General features: G+C 44.2%; 1 protein-coding gene across 1 annotated transcript in view; it reads left to right on the top strand.

Annotated features, from left to right (window-relative positions):
• The first annotated feature begins 4,584 nt into the window (after positions 1-4,584).
• shank1 (SH3 and multiple ankyrin repeat domains 1) overlaps positions 4,585-11,775 on the top strand; it is an 84,554-nt gene continuing 77,363 nt past the window's right edge. The window contains exon 1 of the mRNA XM_084371911.1: positions 4,585-4,942. The gene's annotated coding sequence lies outside the window, so the exon portion shown is untranslated. The remainder of the gene's footprint in view (positions 4,943-11,775) is intronic.

Genomic DNA, 11,775 nt, shown 5'->3' with positions numbered 1-11,775 from the left:
TATCCCTTATAGTAGTGAGGGAAGGTCTTGGAGATGGTTCAGTTAAATACCAGGGAAAAAAAACTGACACACTCAGGATAAATATTTAAAACACAGTGTTTCTCTGCTGTCATAACAGAGTACACTGGTTTATGCTGCTTTGATTTATGCGTCCATTAATTCAACTGCAGTTTATCAAAATATGACTTTTAACCAGTGGTGGAAGATCCACTCAGCCTTAAGTATTAATGTTGAAGTAAAAGCACTGTAAAAGTAGAGAAATATATACTATTATATTAAAATGAATACACTTGTGGGGGGTGTGGGCCCCTGTAAAGGGTCACAACATACTGTAAAGTTGCGAGATGATTACTGAGGGAGAACAGGTCCGCTACTCAATCTTATTTTCACTCCTTTGTGGACTTATCTTTCCTTTATTTATGAATTATTGGATAATTTGATCACTTCCTGCCTCAAACAGCTATTTAAGGGAAACCGTTTGATAAGTTTGGAGGGAAAATGTCTCCTTGTGGAACATTTTGAGAATCCACTGGTTTAAGCTTTAAGTACGATATACTTTATTGTCCCCTTTGGCAAATTTTCATCCCCAGAGACATCCAACCATTAAACAAGCCAAATGTGTTGTATTTTTAAAATGTTTTATCTTGTTTGTTCTGTGGATGTAAAACGTTATTAACATGATGAGAAACTGGAGGCAACAGCTGTCCCATAATTACCAGCTGCGACGGCGAGGCAGGTAATGTTTTCACCTCCTGAGTCAGTGCTTCATCGTTTCAAAATGTGGTCCTGGTCACCCTTTTTGTAGTAGAAATACCACAAAATCGCTTTTGAGTACTCTGCCAGGTGTTTATATGTCTGTCTGTCTGTCTATAGTGTCACAACTGTGCAGAGGATGCAGTCATGAAACCTTACAGGAGTATGCTCCCCTCTGAAATGAAGAGTAGAAGAAAAAGAAAAAAAAACACAACAATTCTTAGTTTCAGGTGCTTATACAGGAATGAAAACATAATAGTTTATATTTCTGCCCCTAAATGCCTCTAAATCCTACACACCGGACCTTTAACCTCATCTACAGCGCTCCTCGCTCCCCATGTTCAGGACTCTTGGGAGATCATGAGATATGAGTGTTACACGGCAGAGGTAGCCGTGTGAAATGGCTGACTGTTCTGATTTTTTTCTATAGTGCTGGAACAAGCAGCAGCAGCAGCGGGAGCAGTGCAGTCACCCTCCTGGTGAAAGAGCAATGAAACACAAATGGTGTGTATCCCCCGCTAAAATGAGAAGAGAGGAAAACACGTTGAGAGAAGAGAGAGCTTTAGAAAGGTGCACTGGCATCGCACATTATTTCCCAGGTGACAGGTGGCAGAGGCTCCAAATGACTAGCGACTGGCTGAGGTGTCAGTGCATTAGTGTAAATTATGACTGTAACAAAACCCTGCGTGTCTGACGGAGGGGGCTGAATAAATATGTCAGCTGCACAAGCAGGGATATTGCTCTTATCATTATTATGGCCATCTTTCTTTATTAAGTCTGCTATTAAGGCGACTCCCCCGTCTCTTTGTACTCGCTAAAGTCGTGTGTGGGGCTTTTGATGAAGCACAGCAATCGCTTTTAGCTTAGCGCGCTTGCTTGCTTGCTTACTGTCAATTAATACTGTTGGTCCAGCTGGAGCCTAATGAACGAAACCCACTACAACGCACCCTCCCCTCACAACATACACTCAATCAGTCAGAGCAGTAGCGCTGGCAGATGCAGCCTGACTAATCAATGCAAACTCAATTTAAAGAAACCAATAGATCAGATGGTGTAATACTTTTAATACTGTGTGCGAAAGTTACCTCGGTATGAGTCACTGGCTGAGTGAAGAGGTGGTCAGCCCCCGCTGTGTGAGGTTTCATTTCATTCACCTACATTTCTAAATGCCCAGCTTGGAGCTAATGGATGAAATGTTAATGAGAGAAAATACAGTGAGGGGTGGTGATTTTTATAGTTATTAATGTCAGCATCAAGAGCTGAGATGACAGGGTCGATGCAACCTTGAGTGGAAGCACAGACTGCCTCACGATGCCTGAGATATATGATGCCATGACAGGACATCTGCTTCACCCGTTTTAACACTGTGAAACAGGCAGTATGTTATCTTTAGTCGAGGTGCAGGGTGGCAGATTCACTGAGAAAAAAACAGGTGATATTGAGAGCTAAAAGGGCTGGCTGATCAATCAGTTAGACGATTGATTGCAAGCTAAAAGGCCCAATATTTGATTGTTCCAGCTTCCTGATTGTGATATTTCTGCTTTGGATTTTGGACTATTGGAGCTATAACATCTCGGGCTCCCTGGTGGACATGTTTCACTGTTTCCTAATGTTTCTTTAATTTCTTTAAATTTATTGATTAATTGAGAAAATAATTGCTAGCTAACCCAGACACGTCATTAGCGATGAAGGCTGACTATTGCGCTGCCTCACATCACCTGTGTCTCAGCCAAAAAGCTGCACTTGAACACACCACAAAGACTACAGCCGGGTCAACTAGCTTGTACATGTTGTGTCTGCGTGAGGGGAAATACGTCTTCATACCTCCCATAGATTTATAAACTAAATAAATATCAGATTCACCAGGAAGTGGTATTGTACAACAATGATTGGTGTGGCGTGGTGTGAGCTAGCTGCGACCGTCAGCTTTGTCAATACTTTTAAATAAATACGTTAATTGATCTGCCCCACCCACTACTAGCCAGCGAAACCAAAGAAGGAAGTAATGATATGATGACTGAAAAGCAAGAAAAGCAAAAAAAAAGTAGTTGCAAATGGCACTGGTGAAGAGGCAGAGGAGAAAAATAAGGAGAAACCGCACTAAATGGGTGAAATCATGGATACTACAGTGAAGGCTCAAGGGGTCCTCCCTTTTTTTTTCTCTGTTTCTCTTCTTATGCAATGATTCGATTCGCTGAACAGCCGATCGAACTACGGCCAATTGTATTTGCTTAATCAACCAAAAAGTTACCAACGGACCAGCAGACTGGTGCCAACGATGTGGGACACACCGGTACAACTAAGGCGACAGGCGCTCACTGATGGCCCTGATATTGGTGTGTCAGGGCCCCGAAAGTCAACATTTCAACCCAACAGGGTTTTTTTCAGGACAATGAAAAACATAAACTGACAAAGTGGTGCTAAAACAAATAAAGGAGACCCATACAATGACGTTTAATAGATCTCCAATTCCCTAGAAATGCAACTATTAAATCGGATTTAAAAGATGACCTGCAGCAGACAAATTCTGGAAAGTGTTTGGGTAAAATAAAAACTAATCTCAGGCGAGATTTACGTGAAATGCTTGTCAAAACGCACACGAGACCCCGGAGAAAAAGGCAAATAAATGGCTTCAAAAGTCAATCTGATAAATATTTTCCAGTGTGATGCAGGAGAGCTTGCCATCTTAGATTCTGAACCAGAGATATTTTGTCAGCGTTTGACGTGCAGCGTAGCACCCGTCAACACAGCTGTAACCAGACAGCTTTCCGCAGAGGGAATTTCACCGGCAGATGTTCTTTTTTTTGGCATTTCTGGAGCTCGGGGATCTCACTCGAATAATCCGCCAAAGCTTCTGACTAACCGAGTGTCAAGACAAGCCAGCACAGACTTTATATTCATCACCCTGAGCAACAAGAGGGAGATCTGACTGCTGGAAAAACATCTGTTTTCTCTGATCATTGCCATTAGACACGACCACGATGACCCCCACCTCCTCATCCACATCTATTAAAGGGGTGTTAGCTCATCAAAGGCTATGAGGAGAGTTTGACATGCTTCACTCACCGATGATTGGCATTATGGAGTTGATTTCTAATTGCTATTCAGTTCAGCTCGTCAGGCTCCCTCTCCACCCACAGTCCTCTCACCCCCCTCTATGTATGGTAATAAGCATTGCAGCAGTGGCTTCCCTCATCCTCTTATACACATCTCTTTCATTCCTTATTCATATTTCTGTGTGTGTGTGTGAGAGCGAGAGGAAGAGGAAGGGAATGCACATGTTACCGCTGCAGATGCTGCTCTGTATCTTAGACGTGAACACAATCACTGGATTACAGGAGGAATCCGTTAAAAGAGATTTCATTTTTTTCTCTAATTGATGTGTGTGGTTTTGTTGTTGATATTGCGTGGTAATCTCTTGTGTGTGTGTGTGTGTGTGTGTGTGTGTTTGGTGTGCATATCTCTGCACCGTTGGGTGGATCCCACTCAGTTCTGTGGTGGTTTCAGCTCCCCGAGAAGGGAAAAAAACCCAGAGTTTTCACAGCTAAGAGTCTAACTCCAAAACATCAAAGACAGAGAGAGAGAGAGAGATAAAGGGTGGGAGGGGTATGCCCTGTATCCGGGTAATGATGGAGGAGAGAGAGATGGAGGGAGGAGGAGGGGGGACAGAAAAGAGACAGAGGTATGGGAGGGAGGGTGAGGGAGAGAAACCAACCAACCAGTAGAAGGAGAGCGAAGGAAGAGAGGAAGAGAGGGAGAGAGAGAGAGAGGGGGACTCTGAACACGCTGAGGGGAGGGAGGAGGGAGGATAGTGAGCGAGGGATGGGGAGATTGCCGGACCGAGCGGATAGAAGTGTTACTACAGAGCTGCCGCTGCTGGAAGACGGGCTGGGAGCCGAGGATAATGCTCCATCCCTCAGCGTACGGCGACACGCCGGACACCTTGTAATTTCTCGTGGTGGCAGCAGCTGTGGAGGAGGAGGGTCTTCATTGTTGCAGCAGTGATTGTCTTTTCTTTTTGTTTTTTTTCTTACACCAGTCTTCTTCATCATCTTCCTGCTCGCCCCTCCTCACTCCTTGTTCCTCTGCAACTGGCAACTGCTGGGCTCCCCCTCCTCTCTTTTCTACTTCTGTCCCTTTTTCCTCCAGAAGAGGGATTTCTGTATTTCATCAGGGATTGTAGAAGACAGTAAGAATGTTTTCTGTCTTTTCTGCATTTCTTTTCTTCTCCTCTCTTAAGGAGACATGCATGGAGATGGACAGGGGGTGCATGGCAAAGCGGAGGAGAGAACAATTTTATGTTTGTGGAGTCAAAAGGGTGTGTGTGTGTGTGTGTGTGTGTGTGTGCAGCAGGGGGGAGGTGGGAGGAGGTTTGCATGTTCAAGTTTACTGCAATGATGTAAAACATGAATTCCACGCTCACATGGCAGTCTGGGCGTGCGAGGAAGATATGCAGCAGTTGCACAAAATAAACACTCGAAATGAGAATAAAACGAAGCGAGGAAAGCGAAGCGGCTGCGAGAGGATCTGCTGAGGGATGCACAGACACAAGGAAACCAAGCGGTGTTTGGCAACGGATTACAGTATCCCAGGTTTACAGGGAGGCAGGAGAAGAGGGGTCGAGAGAGAGAGAAAGTGGGAGAATAAAAAGAGGCTGGACACATCTGAGGGAATCAGAGTGTTTGTGGCATCACCAGTAAAACAGAGATAAAGGTAGATGTATGAAAAACGCTTCTGATCAGCTCTTGGATTCATCATAGTGTCAAACTGATAATCCCTCCCACATACATTTGCATGCCTGCCAAGGATTGCAGCTCACTGCTCAGTGTTCACATTCAAAGGCTAACCAGTGCATAAAATCACCTAGTGAATCCCACTTTGGCTGCCCTGACATATCGACTGTAGCGTGTAAGGCAGGGCATGCATGGGCGAACATGAGCGCAGGTGCACCTTAATGCATGTGTGGACACGGGGACAGATGTAGATGTAAGTGTTTTGCCATGCATTAAACAGCAGATGAATCTGATAGCGGATATTCAAACTGATGTCCTCTCACTTGAGCTGCCGCCTCTACAAGAAAAGGGTCACCCCGCCAGCAGGGAACATGTGTTTGCTCTGCCCCTGTCATTATCTCTCCACCTGAGTTTAGTCTATCTATAGATGCCTTTGTCTCTATTGAACACAGCCCACAAGGAAGTGATGGCAGGTCACCTTACAGGGCACATAATTGCACACTTGCAGTGTAACACAGAGCGGCGAGGAGGATCCCAGCATAATATAGCAGGAAAGTTAAACCGGGAATAACTTGGAGGTGTCGTTGGAGGTGTTCAAGCGCGAGAGACGTGACTGTGTGTTCAGGTTCGGTCTCACAGAGATTTGTACAATGGCACACGCCGAGCACATCACCCACACACAGTCATAGTAACTCACACATGCACATGCACATTCATGCTCTGTATGTGATGTGTCGCCTCGGGGACGTTGAGGTCGAGGATGGCAGAGCGGATCATCAGAGAAGACAGCCAACGTTACACACCAAGAGCGCGATTTGTAACAGTGAGAACTTTGAACGTCGCCATCAGCGCGTTAATGGTGGAGAAACATACAGCCTGTATTGATGTATGAAAGTGAAGTGCTTTCGACGGCGTGTAGTGATTATTTTGTTAAGTGTTGGTGCTACAGATGCGTGACTCAGTCTTTACTTTGAGTGGTGCTCTAAGTTCAAACGCACTCATCACATACTGATGTCGAGGAGTCGCTACACGCTAACTTACCAGCTGCTTTCAATGGTCATATAAAATAAAGAGTCTCAGTCTGCCAGAGATGGCGGGGGAGGCTGGAATACAAGTCTTTTTAACTTTGTTGGCTAATTAATTCATGCCAATCATCACAGAAATGGGATTGCTTTGCGACAAACATCGTTTACCTCATGTCTGACTGCCGTAATTCACTTTCCGTTGTGTTGTGGTAAACAGATAACATTGTGTTTCTTCATATATGGGCCTAATTAACATAGTCTTGTTTTGTTCATGGTTAGCTACAGGCTAACCACCGCTGTAGTCCCTTTCCCTTACCGTTTGCATTTTGCTAGCCACAGTAGCCAACAGCAAATGTAGAATGAAAGCTATTAAGGTCCTGTGGTGTTTGTTTTAACTCCTTATGGTGTTGAAAGCCAACTGTAGTCGACCAAAAGAAAGCTAAATCGTCTTTCCCGTCCAGATGAAATGGCATTTCGAGAGTATCTAGCTTCTGTGTCATTAACGTTAACAACCGAGTCGCCTAATAGGCTCCATGTCTAGAGGTGGATGGGATGGTGGTGCAGTAAGGTGTCAAGGCACTGACCAAGCCAGTGACCACAGCTCAAGACTGCGTTTCAACATCTGTAAATTCTTAACTAGTGGATATTTTTATTTCCAGCCTTGTTTTCTGGTGAACCAAAGCAGGTATTTCAGGCCAAAAACAATCTTTTCCTTACCCTCATCAAGTGCTCTTTGTGGCTAAACCCAACCAGACCACAAGCATGGTGTTAAACGTCAAGTTTCAACATTGCCTATCCATGATTGGCTGAAATGTCTATTGCCGCCATTTATTCATGTGATTGGGTTGACGGTAAATAATGGTGGCAGCGATTGAGAGATAGCAATATCTGTCAGGGACAGAGACAAAGCCCATCATATGCTCCATTTGGACCTAGTTGCTTAAAGCAGTCTACCATAAAAAGCCAAGCACAGAACACGGAGCTGTCACAGATATTACTGTCCTCAAACTGAGTAGGCTAATTCTGGCCAGCGGGCCTGTAACCCGGGTGGGAAAAAGGTTTGAGACACACAAGACACACAACAAGTCAAACTTTTTGGCTTCGCCGAGCAGCTCATAGGAATGAACAGACAAACAGACAAAAATCTGATTCAAGCAGGAGTGTGTCGGCGTCAAGAGGTTCACAGGTTCCAGTTCGACTCCCTGGGAGCTCAGTTATTTTGGCCTGCGAAAGTCGAGTCGATCTGGTCCAACAGGCCGATGCAGCCACAGTTGGGTGCTGATTAACTGTCGTCATGTTGTTTGTACTTCAGATGTTGTTTGACGCGAACAGAGTCAAGGTCCAGCAAACCCCTATGATTTGCCACCCGATGAGATGAATTAACATTCAGCCCACATTAGCGGGGAAATACCATTAATTCCTTCGTGATCGGAGAGTGTTATGAAACGCCACACTTAGGTTTCACTAACCACACAGAGGACAGAGCGCACAGTTGACATTTCCACCCGGACAGTTCCCTCCTCGGGGCCCAAGGGACCAAAATCTCTCCCCGCCACTCATTCAGTTTAGCAAAGCTTGGCAAAAAGAGGATTTATCAACACACTGGGGCAGAGCTCACCTGTCTAAAAGAAGAAAAACTGGCTTTGACAAGGATACATGTTTATTAATTGTTACTTGATTTTTGTTAATTATTTTGAGCCATGTTCATTCAGAATCCTCTTCCACAGGGGGTTTGGAGAAAGAGGAGGGAAACACTGAATCTTTTGGACTGATTATCCCTCTGTTCAGTGCTGACAACTTGTCAAAGTCTCGTAGTCAGAGCCTCATTTTCTCAGAGGTTTTGTCGCCGTTATTGTTTTCAGTCTCTCGCCTGCTATATTTGCCCGAGTGCAGGGAGTGGAGCTTAACTTTTCTTTTCAATATTTGCCACATTGCTCAGGGGGGGATGTAGTTCATAACTCCAGATTTAGCCATCTCGTTTACTCTCTCACTCCTCCGTCTCTTTTTTTTCCTATCTCACTCATTCCTTTTCTCTCTCTTGCCGGCAGTAAACGACTGATCTGGGACAGACAGGCCTCCCCTGCGCTCTGTCCTACTTCAGCGTTGTCCTCTCTCTTGTTTCTACTTATTCCTTTCCCTCTGTCGTTTACCTCTATCCACCTATCTCTCAGCGAGTCACCCTGTCTCAGTCTCTATTAATCATTTCACCGTCTGTGACTGTTTCATCATACCAGAGTGATGGTTCTGTCTGGTGTTAATAGGCTGTCAGGGTGTTTGGGAGACAGAGGCGCCGTCATTACCAACCATACATTTTTCTCTACCTGGGCTGATGTAGAAAATTGATGCTCGTCTGCCATCAAACACCTCTCCTTTCATTCGAAGAGAGAGATAATGTCAAGAGAAAGAAAATGCTGTGTTGTGAGTTGAAAATCAGCCAAGGAAATTCAGTTTCAATCTCTGATAGCAGAAGGCACTCATTGCTTTGCTGGACCTCAATAAAACAGCTTGTTTTATAATGTGATGTCTTTGGTGCCTGCTTTTGTTCAGAGTGTTTTGTTGTCTCTGAAGGTGCTAGTGCAACGATGGCTACCACTTCTCTGCTAACTGGAGCTCGAACAATAAATACTTTTGGAAAGCCAGAATTATGGTTTATTGGAAGATAAGTAAAGTCAGGGGTAATGTATCATTTCTATTTAGTTTTATTCCCAGGACAATATTGAGTATAGTATTGATCACACATATAGTATTGTATAGTATATAGTATAGTAATAACCAAATTTAAGAGTGTCTACAGCCATAGTGGCTCTGTGAAGCCGGCTAACTCACACTGGTGTTGTGAGCTAGATGCTATCGTTTGAATGCTAACGTGCTCACAGTGACGATACAAGAGAGCAGTCACTTTGCTGCCTCCACAACGACCGCGCCTCCGTTGGCGTGAAAAGAAGCGCTCTGAAAGTGCGGGCGCCAGATTGAAGCAGCTAGCAGCGACAAGCCTAAAAGCAGCGGTGTTGCATTTTTCACGTTAAACAATAAACAATCCCAAATGTTATGATTATATTTACTTCCCCAAAGAACGTAGGTCATCGACAGAGAGGATGAAAGTTGTAAACCATGAGACCCGGCCAGTCACTACGTGTACGTCTGTGTCAGATGAATCAGATTCAGATGAGTGAAAACAATACATAAAATACATTTAAAGAGCATGGACAGATATTTAAACACACACAGTTATCACTATTAGCAGCTTAAGTTTACACATCAGTATCATTTTAATGCTAACTGGGATCACACGGAGAAGATGAACAGACATTTTACTCGAATTTAAGGCAGAGCGGAGACACAAAGAAGTAGTGGTTAATGTGTTGTAGTGTTGTTTATTTGCAACAAGAACACGGATGCTGGTTGTGTGTCTCTGTTAGAGTGTGTATTTGTTCCTGTCTCCTGGCTTTGGTTCCCGAGGGGAAACCCCACATCCGCGCTATCACCACCACACACACACACATTCTCACTGTATCTATACCATTCATCTCGAATGCCACGTCACTTTCCCTCTCTCGTTTTCTCCCGCCTCGTCTCCTCACAAACGCATCACATCTGTCCAGATGCAAAGACTCCATTCATGGTCATTAGAGGGGAGGATGGAGGGGGGCTGGGGGGGGTCTGAGGGCTCTGGCCAGACCACTCATGCATCATGAATTCACTCTCAGTTTATTAGGACTAATTGCGCCATTGAGAGGCGGAGAGGGTGGGTAGAGAGGGGCTTAGAGTTCTCCCAACAGTCACCGCTGCATCATCAAAGTGGGGTTGCTATATTTAGCAGCAGCAGCAGATGCATGGTAGCAGTGAGGCAGTGCTGGCCTGGGATGATGATCAGAGTGTAGGGTGGGGTGTGATTGTGTGTGTGTTTGTGCACAATTGAAGGCAGGATCTGATGCTGCATTCATGTCCTGTGGGAAAGACATTACATATGAGCTTCTTACATGAAAGTCCTGTTGTTGTTGTTGTTTTGGCGAAATGTGAGTCAAAAATGTGATGTTTAAATCACTAAAAACATCTGACAAATGCTATTAAGAGCTTGAGAGAATTTTGCTCTGATGGATTTATAAAGCAAAGAGTAATTTGCAGTATGAACATGAACTCCTCAATTTTGATTTCTTTCCGTGGCCTCAAATGAGATCAATCTCACAAACACTTCCGTGTTTTATGCTGGAAATCCTAAATTTGTTCTCACTGTTATTCCCATGAGCCTCGAGAGCAGCTCACAGGCTGATAGGATCATGAGCAACGCTCAAAGAGTATCCAACCAAAGCGAGTTTCATTTTCTTTTTATCTGTGAGACGCTTATTTGATTAAACCACACAGTGAAATGTCTAAGATCTGCGTGAGCTGAGGACGGCGTTGTGACATACACTGAAATCAAACATTGTTTGGTTGGGAGTCTTGTTTGGCAATGTGTACTGTACTTCCAAACAGATGTTAATGAAGAATGAGTATCCTGCTCCATATTACTTATTTAATATGATGATTTTTATATTTTACCATTCATTTTACCACTTTTTATTTCACATTTCTACCCTTTCATTTCCCATTTAACGTGCATTTCGATTTTTGTTACGCCTCAGTCAGGAGTTTAAGTTGTCCATATGCTTAAATAGATGTCAACTAGCTCGTCAGTTCAGTCCAGGACCTTTCAGGATTTCTCCTGATGAACTGTCACTGTTTGTGACTCAACGCTTTGTGCAAAGTCAAATCGGTGTCAGGTTTGCTACTTGTGATTGAAAGGTGTCGAGCTGCGTTGCCTCGTGTTTGTCACAGCGTGCTGGGGAAACAGCTGCAGCTCATGGAAAATACAGCCTGCGTAGTTAAGCTTTTGACTCTACATTTTCTAATGTAGTGATTAGCTTGGATGAAAAACAGTTTATTATTTTCTCTCCCTTCTATCGGTGCAACCTCTTTAAATAACAGTATTATATCCCAATTTGTTAATGCATCTATTAAAAAAGAGAAAAGCCTAATTCAATTCACCTCCAAAGAGCTGCAGCCCTCTGCTTTCCATAATGCATTACAGTCTTGTTCAAACAGTAACTGATCTGTCATCAAGATGCAATGTGTTATTTTTGGTTTCCATGCTGATTCTGCCTCTCAGCCTGCCTCCTCCTCCACCAGTGAACCTGTCATGGACAGCAGTGTGTGTCGGTGTGCGTGTGCTCGCACCTCATCCTCTTGTTTATGTGTGTTGGTTTGCACCAGCAGTAGGCAGCAGT

This window comes from Pagrus pagrus, assembly GCF_965226575.1.
Source record: "Pagrus pagrus genome assembly, chromosome: 13".
Lineage (NCBI taxonomy): Eukaryota > Metazoa > Chordata > Actinopteri > Spariformes > Sparidae > Pagrus > Pagrus pagrus.
Note: the sequence above shows the minus strand (reverse complement) of the source record. Positions and strands in the feature narration are given on the sequence as shown.